Here is a 9,639-nt window from a genome sequence, read left to right as displayed (position 1 = left end):
TTTATACCTACAATGTATTTTATCTGCATGGTAACGACTCTGTTGATATTATTGACCACTATTAATTTCTATTGTGATTTTGCTGTAAATTTTTTGCATCGTTGTACCTCAAAACGTTTCTTGCGTGCGTTTTCTTTTTTTCCTGCGTTTGTAGATCTTTTGTGATATAAAAGGACTTTTTGCCATACAAAACTGTGTTCAGGACTGTTTAAGACGGTAAGAGCTAATAGACTTTATCGGATAACCAACGATGGATGAAGTGCCAAGGAAAGGGTACTGAATAAGCTTCTTTATTTGATGCTTCACATCCATATGCAACTGGCTGCGTGAGGCAGCTGTTGCACTTGTGTCATTGCTTGATTCCTTCTGACTAAAATAGGGGTTTTTACTAAAAAAAAGAAAGTATTCAACTCTGGAACTTTCCTAGAAAAGTTCAAAATTTCGAAAAAATTTAACTTAAAGCATGTTGTGCGAAAGTGGCCCTATTCTGCATTCTAGTGCTATAATAAAAGTAAGGTTAACCTAACATAACCTGGCTTGGTCACGTTTTACGGATGAAGGCTAAAAATTGTGCTTGCATCTCAGAATATTATGGAAGCACGAAGATTGTACTTCCATCTAGGAAGTACATCGGAATTTAAAGGTAATCAGAGCGTCATAGGAGGGGAAAACAGTGAAACTTTGAATAGATTGGGGTAGAAAATGAGCGGGGCACAGCTGCGTAGGGCTTAGATGCCATGGTGTTGCAGCGATTTGGTATTATTAGTAGTAGTGGTAGCATTCAGGGACGATTTTCTATGTCAGCCCACCTCCCATGCTTAAATTTTAAGTATTTAAAATCTTAATTAAAAGGAGAGCATGGAAGAAGATAAGGCCTACTGGCTTTTTTTGTCTGGTGATGGATGATTTGAGTTGATGAATAAGTTTGCTTTTTTTTTTTCAGTAAAATGCCAATATAAATCATCTTACTTCTAACTCAGATGTAAAATTCAAATTTAATTCAAATATAATTTTACTAATTACACTTTTGAAATTACTCAAATAAATTTTTTGTTCTAAATTTTAATTGTTAAATTGACCATGAAAGGATGCCTCAAGCCTAATTCCCACACGTGGATAGCAATTGATGCAAAGTCCAAAGACTCTGGGTAACTTAGAAGTTACCCATACTCCTTGGTCTACCCTCCTTCATTTTCCACCAATCATATTTTTTTCTCTTTGTAAATATTCTTTATTCGTCAGAGCTGGTGATGTTCTAGCAAAGTAGGCATAAATGCAGGGCAAAGAAAAACTACATAGTCCCTTAAATTTTATTTATAAAAGAATTAAAAGACTTAGTTTTCAAAAAGGAAACAATTTAAGAAAACAATCATGTATGTGGTCCTATTTACAATTCATGGTTTAATTGCGTTCGGTTGATAAATATAATCATAATCTTTTATTTACAGTCTATGATACAAACATATTTTTTACTTGGTACCAGTGGCGGATCCAGGGGTGCCCCCCCCCTAACGTAGCCTAAAGTAGTGTAATTTACTTAATTAACGCAAGATTGCGTTTTGCCCCCCCCCCCCAAAAAAAAAAAATCCTGGATCCACCCCTGCTTGGTACTAAACATATTTATACAATAACAGGGAATCCAATCTCTCCTTGGTATCCATATTACCTGCTTTTCTAATTTTTGATCGCGTGCGATGGTTGTTTTTCTTAATTCAGATGTATTATTCCAAATGAAGGGATGATAGGGGTTTAATCCCCTCTCATATTTAGGGGATGTACTTCTCACGAAAAGCTGGCCTTCACCAGTGAGTGTAGACTGTATGAAAAACAAAATAAACATTCACAATTCAAATGTGGTCGGTGAATAATTTTCAAGGCAGGTAAGAGGGCATTGAATGATTCAATGCACATTACAGAGATTGAGTTCATTTTTCTATAAATGTTAGCTTTACAAAATGCAATTTGGGTCACGGCAGCCAAATTATAAAAGAGGAGTTCAAGTCATTTCCACTGCAGTGGTATTTTTTATTGTATTATTTCTCCTGTTAAACATTTCATGTCTAATAATCAAGGGTGGCAGGTTCGTTTCCAAGATCTCTTTTTCTGGGGGGGGGGGTACCACTTCATATTCAAATGAATTGTAATATAAAATTTAAATTTTTTACTTTAATATTTGAATAAATATAACAAGAAAAATGTATTTACCATTTGCCAGCTTTAAGGGGCCTCCCCCAGGCCACTAAGCGTGTCCCCAGGTGGCGAAGGTGGAATGCCCTACAAATATTTAGGGTGCCTTTAAAGGAGGGAGAGTCCAACGGGGACCATCTCCCTGGAGGTCCAAACAGAAACTGGGCACCCTCGCCTGGGACCATTAATACAGTTGGAGGAGGAAGAAGGCCCCTCAAATGTACAATCAACAGGGCTCACCGGCGTGTCCACACGTCCCGTGAGTTACAAATCTTCTCCCAGTATTGGGTTAAATTGCATGGTGACGCAGAACACCATCGCGGGAGGATCCTCTATAGGCGGCAGCTGCGACAGGACGTAAGATCCAGATCTATGGACAACGGCCTCTGCAAAGGGCTGCCTCGACCCTTTCGGGGTACCTGGGAGACTGGGAACCTTGCGGTCAATTCTATTCCCACTTGAGGAGTGGCGCCCCTCGAGGAAATTATAGCCTAGTAAACGACACAGCATTCGCATGGGTTTCTGATTAATGGATAATTCTTCTGGGCTTAGTCTGTTTTGAGGGGTGTTTTCAGGCTGAAAAATCTCTTCCTAGCTTATTTACCTACTATGGGCTGCCTCCTCGTAGTAGCAAAATATATGTAGGCATGAATATATGAGTTGGAGGCAATAGGCTTGAGACAGTCTGTGTAGGATTTCGACTGTTGTTGATAGAAGAGCATCGCCAAGTGCAGAAAACCATGTTGTGACCAAGATGACAAAGCCTCCATTCCTACTGAAGGTCTGAGGGACTTCTTGCTGTACGGTTCTAAGCCAGCTTAAGCGATTCGATGTAGACTTGAGAAGATATGTGATCCCCGTCCTGCACTGGTATCTAGGATCATTATTTTTTCTGAGGCCATAATCATTTCAATTATTTAAAGAACATGGAAATTGGAATATTACGACGTTAATGACCCTCGTATCGACATTTTGCCTGACGAATTCAGACGATTCGAACTGGGCTTAGCAGGAGTTTCAGAAACTCATATCCCAGGGGTAAGAAGCATGAAATTAGGTGATACAGAATTTTTTTACTCAGGCAGGAAGGATGGGGTGCATAGACAGGGAATAGGGCTCATAATGAATAAGGAAACTGCTAAGTCTTGCTTAGGCTGGGAAGGTATTAATAATAGAATACTTATGGCTCATTTTATGACTAAGTTCAGGGTATCAGTTATAGTAGTATATACCCCTGTTGAGCCGACTGACTAGTGACTCAGATGAATTTTCCTCACAGTTACAGGAGCAAATTGACAGGGTCCCAGGTAGAAATATGATATTTTTGCTAGAAGATTTTAACGCCCAGGTCGGTAGAAATAGGGATAGATGGTATCCTAGCCTCGGTAAATTTGGTATAGGAAAAGAAAACAGTAATAGCTAAAGACTTTTGCAATTTTGTAGGTATAACAATCTAGTTATAACCAACACGGCGTTTGGTAAAAAAAAATGTCCCATAAGTCAGCATGGTATTCACGTGATGGTAAGACAGCAAACCTTATTGATTACGTTATAGTAAATCCAAGATTGGCAGGATCAATGCAAGATACTAGGGTATATAGGAGTGCTACTATTGATGTTAAAAGTAAAGATCACCATCCAGTAGTGTCTAGGGTTAATTTAAAGCTGAAATTTCGGAAGGGTAACCACCTCCTGCGAAGTTATGAAGTTGGTAGACTCCAGGATGAGAATTTGAGAGAAACTTTTCAGGGACAATTGAATACTAAACTTGAAGGTTTATAATTTGACAATTTGGAAGATGGTTGGAATAATTTTAGAACAGCAATTTGTGAAGTTGCTGATGGTGTCTTAGAGAAGAACGTTAGGATTGCAGCTAAGAATATTAGTGAAAAAACTTTATGTTTAATAGAGAGGAGAAGGGGCTTGTACAAGAATTATCTGAGTGACAGATCATATGAAAACAAATGAATGTAAAGAAAGTGGAGAAAGCATTAAAATATGAACTAAGGAGGTGTGAAGTGGAGGTCAAGGATAAAATTGCCGAGGATCTGGAAGATTCAGCTTGACGACATAATAGCAAAACATTGTACTGGGATGTTAATAAATTGAGAAGGAGTAGTCAATCCGGACTTGTCCCAGTTAAAGAAAGGAACGGGGCCACAATCAGTGATAAGTAAAGAGTTAGAGAGATGAGCAGAACATTTTGAGAATGGGCTAAACCGAGAGTTGCACGAAAAGATATGGAGAAAAATGAAAAAGTTTGTGATACCTTGATGAGAAGGAAGCTTTGTTTTGTGAGGAAGAATTAGCGACAGTGCTAAAAGCATTAAAAAATATTAAGGCTCTGGCGCTGATAGTGTAGTGAATGAGTTTCTTAAATATGGTGGCTCTGAGGTTAGAAATAAGTTACTGAAGATTATGAATATGATTTTTGAAAAAGCTGAAGTACCTAAAGATTTCAGTAAAACCTGTAATAAAACCACTGTATAAGAAAGGTGATAACAGTGAGTGTGGTAATTATCGAGACATTAGTCTGATCGCGATAGGTAGCAAATTACTTAGTAATATGATACTTTTTAGACTGAGAGATGCTGTAGACAAGGTTTTAAGAGAAGAACAGTACGGTTCTAGAAAAGGTAGAGGATGTGTCGACGTAATTTTCACTCTTAGGTTAATAATTGAGAAGTCCCTGAGTTGTCAGACACCTTTGGCCCTCAGTTTTATAGATTATGAGCAAGCGTTCGATTCTGTTGATAGAAGAAATTTAGCAAAGGTCTTATCCTTGTATGGTATACAACACAAATACATTAAAGTGATTAGTGCTATGTACGAAAATAACACTGCTGTGGTTAAGGTAGGAAATGAGGTTAGCAGCTGGTTTTATATTAAATTAGGAATTAAGCATGGTTGTGTTCTAGCCCCCTTTATATGGATCATTTTGATGGACTTTGTCTCAAGGAGCACAGGAAAGGCAATGGAAGACCACGGGATCAAATAGGGAGGACAAACTCTCCTGAACTTAGATTATTCTGACGATTTAAGCATCCTAGATGAAAGTGTGAGCAAAATGAATGAACTTTCAGAGGTTTTTGAGTTCAGAGTGCTAAAATAGGTTTAAAAATTAATGTTAAAAAGACTAAGTCACTAAGGCTAAGAATAAGTGAAAATGAAAAAGTGACGTTGGGTAACGAAAAGATTGATCAGGTGGGCAGCTTCATTTACCTTGGTAGTATTATTAGTAAAGACAGCGGGAGCAGTGAAGATGTCAAAAGTAGAATAGCCAAGGCCCAGGGTGCTTTTTCGCAGTTAAAAAAGTTTGGAAGAATAAGAAGATAAGTCTGCAAACCGATACTAGAATATTAGAAGCTACAGTGTTGACAGTGATCAAATATGGCCCTGAAGCATGGACAGTCCGAAAAGTGGATGCAGATTTGCTAGATGTATTCCAGAGGAATTGCTTACGGATTGTTTCTGGGTACCCAGCTGACTGATCGTGTTTCAAACACTAGGCTGATGAAAAAGGTGGTTCAATCCAGCCTTCTAGGCCTATAATGAAAGAAAGGTTGATATGGCTAGGGCACGTTGCGCGGATGACAGATTGCCGAAGGTTGTCCTTTTCGGCCTTCCGTCTAGAGCTAAAGGGAAAGCAGATCGTTCTCGTTTTTTGTGGAGGAAGTCATAAAGAAAGCTTTAAAGGAAATAGGAACTTCCTGGGAGGGTATAAAAAAGGAGATTTTGAATAGATTGGGATGGAGGAGGAGCATGTGTAGCTGTGTTGGCCTCGGGCGGTTAGGTGCCTCGGTGAGATGTTAGTACGTAGTAGCTCGCGAGATAGCAAGTGAACTCAGATTAGCTCTCCACCTAATTACCTAAGTGTTAAAAAATAGATTTTTGTTTCGTCCTATATTATTTTGTGTGTTCCCTAACACCTCACATATCGTCACACAGCTTTACAAATAGCCTAACTTTTAATTGACTGTTATTTATGAAGTTTAAAACTTCTGTTATTATTTAAAAACATAGTTAAGTTCCACACTTATATTTGTATGTATCAGAGAAGCTCTGTGGAGCAATCACTACACTAAGGGAGCATCAGGGGGTTTCCACTTAGTGTTTGAAAGTCAGTTTTGTTTACCGATATTGCCTGTGTCCGTTATTACAAAGAATAAAGCAATTACTCCGCAATATGCTGTTTTCATTTTGAACTTTGTCACTTACTTTAAGAATTGTACTGCCAGGAATGGGCTTGGCTATGTTAGTTGCATCATCTATTTGTAAGGCGGTAGTGCACATTTTCTACTTAGTGTTGAAGAGCGGCAAAGTCCTCCAAGTTTGGTCATTTCATGCACAGTGCCTGTTGGAATACTGACGCAAAATTTGAAACCAATTTTCTAACCCGGTCTAATTATGGACACCTTCCGATGTATCAATAAAGTTAATACGGCTATCCACAAAGTTCATAAACTGTTTTGTTTTGTTTTCAAGAAAGTAAGCAAATTTTAGCAGAAGACTTCTGAGATTTCAAATAAACCACATTTATGTAATATAATAATGCGTGTCTTGATATACGATAGCGTCTACTTGTTTAAATCTTTCGATTGGTAAATGTCAGGGTCAGACTAAAAAGCCTTTTGACCTAAAACCAACTTAGAAGTACTGACCTCTAAGGCTAAAAAGCTTAGAAAATTGCAAATAATCCATATAATTTTGACGAAAAAATGTTCTGCCTTTATTATATGTTTTCAGGCTCTCTTTATTTATTTCAGTCTTATTTTCAATAATTCGATTTTGACATGTAAACTATATGCTTTCTGTGATAAAACGTCTCGCTTTAGAACTTGCTTTAACGTTTTTTTGCTATGCATATTAAAGAATTTTCTTTTGACTAAAAATTTATTAAAAAACAACTTAGGGAGATGGTTTTCTGTGCTGGTCTGATTAGTTAATTTATATGCTGAAAAGATGTTGAAATTCTTGTAGGCGGGATACAATTTGTCGCATGAAACTCGGTGGAAAACTTTTATTATGCCTAAATTAAGCTAGGGGTCTGTAACTTCAATCGATTGCAAGAACCTGGTGTAAAAAAGAATTCTAAAAAGTTTCGCGGAATAAAATCAACACAAAATGTGTAGCTGAATTATTTTTTTCACATTTTGTAACGAAATGTGACGCATAAATAGTAAAAAGAAACAGAAAACTATGATAAACTGAATGTAACTTTCACCTTTCTTAACGAGTTGAATCACAATTTAAGTCCTTTCACAGTTTTATAGATTATGAGCAGATGTTTGATTCAGCCGATAGAAGAGTTTTAGCAAAGGTCCTATCCTTGTATGTTATACCAGACAAAAACATTAAAGTGATTAATGTAGCTGGTCTAGATTTATCTTCACTGGACTATGCTCATAGTATTTTTAACTTAGTCGTTCTTTTTTTCGTAAGTTGTTTTTAACGTGGTGAAAAATTGATATGAGAAAATTGCGCTTTCAATCGTAAAGGAAGTAATATAGACCCAGATGTAAAACTAGATGACAAGACAGCAAAACCTTTATCTAGTATAGTAAATCTATGGTATAGGCAGGGGCGGCCCGAGGGGGGGGGGCGCTGCCCCTTCAACGTTTTTGGCATTTGGTAAAATTTTCGCTGAAGGCGGAAAATTTGGCAGAAATCTTGCAAAAATTAGCAAAATTCTTGATTTCTGCATAAATCAGGTAGCGATTCGGTAGAATTTACGGAGATCTCCCCCCCCCAATGAAATGAGTCTCGGGACGCCCCTGGATATAGGGCCACCGTTTAAGTATGGCTTTGAGTTGATATACTAGCAGAGTAGTAAGTAAGTATGACGGCACTAGACCCTCAAGGTCAAAACCGGCGGTGCTGATCTCCGTTCGTGGCCCATCAGCAAGGAAAGCTTAGGGAATGTAAAAGCTTCGTGCTGTCAATATCTCGAAATTTCCAAAATGGTGTGTCATGAACATATTTTGACAAATAAACCTAAATCATATACTTGTTTCGGCTCTTTAAAGATTACTCATTAGGCAAAAAGGTAAGGTAGAATTTCTTCAGCTTTTAATTATTGAAAAAAAAAACTTCTAGGAAATATATTATTGCGTGAAACGACGAAAAATTTCCTCCATTGCTATCCCAGTCCAAAGAGGAAGCCTTAATTAAAAGCGACCAGGTGGCACTTCAGAGAAAAATTTTGAAGCTAATTTTCGAAACAAGGAATATTAAGACCAACGCTTGTAGTATCTCTTCGGTATGAAAGAAAATGTAGCTATTGGTCGTTAGTTTAATGTAGGAACTTTATATGGTGTCTTATCCATCGCTTTAGGAAGCTTTGCCAATCACAAACTATCCATTCGGAAGAAAAACTGCCTTTCAAGACCAACTAGCAGAAAACTATTGCAAATATTGACTATAAAAGCAAGTTATTTGAAAACTGACCGGCTCTCCATTGGCATTAGCCATGTGGTATCACTTACTTTCTTGCAAGGTTTTCAAAATACCCAATTATTTGATGAAGCGAGTAATTTGCGAAATAAAAGAGAAATTCAAAGGTTAATCCAAAGTCACGAGTGTGATAGTTTGAATTTGGCGCTCAAACTCACAAGCCAGGAAAATTTCCCTCTATCGGATGGAGTTGCCAAGTCTTGCCAATTCTTCTATTTCACGATTGATCATCTGGAAACTGTTTACTGGTCAGGTGGAGAGCTAATCTGAGTTCACTTGCTATCTCGCGAGCTACTACTAACATCTCACCGAGGCACCTAACCGCCCGAGGCCAACACAGCTACACACGCTCCTCCTCCATCCCAATCTATTCGAAATCTCCTTTTTTATACCCTCCCAGGAAGTTCCTATTTCCTTTAAAGCTTTCTTTATGACTTCCTCCACAAAAAACGAGAACGATCTGCTTTCCCTTTAGCTCTAGACGGAAGGCCGAAAAGGACAACCTTCGGCAATCTGTCATCCGCGCAACGTGCCCTAGCCATATCAACCTTTCTTTCATTATAGGCCTAGAAGGCTGGATTGAACCACCTTTTTCATCAGCCTAGTGTTTGAAACACGATCAGTCAGCTGGGTACAATTAGTGCCTATTTAATTCATTTTTCGTATTATTTAGTATAATATTTTTGTATTATTTTGAAACGAATCTTGATTTTATATAAAATACATGGATACAGAATCCGTTTTTCGCCGAAAAAGATGGCAAATTTGGATCAACAAGTAATAGGAAAGAAAACTTTCTTGGATCTTGTTATATTTCTTTAAACATAAATTATGGAATGTATCTTCTAATCATTTTGTAATTTTTGAAATTTTATTTTTATTAAAATAGAGTAGAGGGGACAGTTAAAAAAATTTATTAATTATTAATAACTAAGTAATAAATTATTTATTAAGTATTAAACTGAAAATGATTTTGTTAATAAATGAAAATTTTGTCAA

This window comes from Artemia sp. Qi Xiang Cuo, chromosome 12 (genome assembly GCF_049724085.1).
Source record: "Artemia sp. Qi Xiang Cuo chromosome 12, ASM4972408v1, whole genome shotgun sequence".
NCBI classification, from domain to species: Eukaryota; Metazoa; Arthropoda; class Branchiopoda; order Anostraca; family Artemiidae; genus Artemia; species Artemia sp. Qi Xiang Cuo.
Note: the sequence above shows the minus strand (reverse complement) of the source record.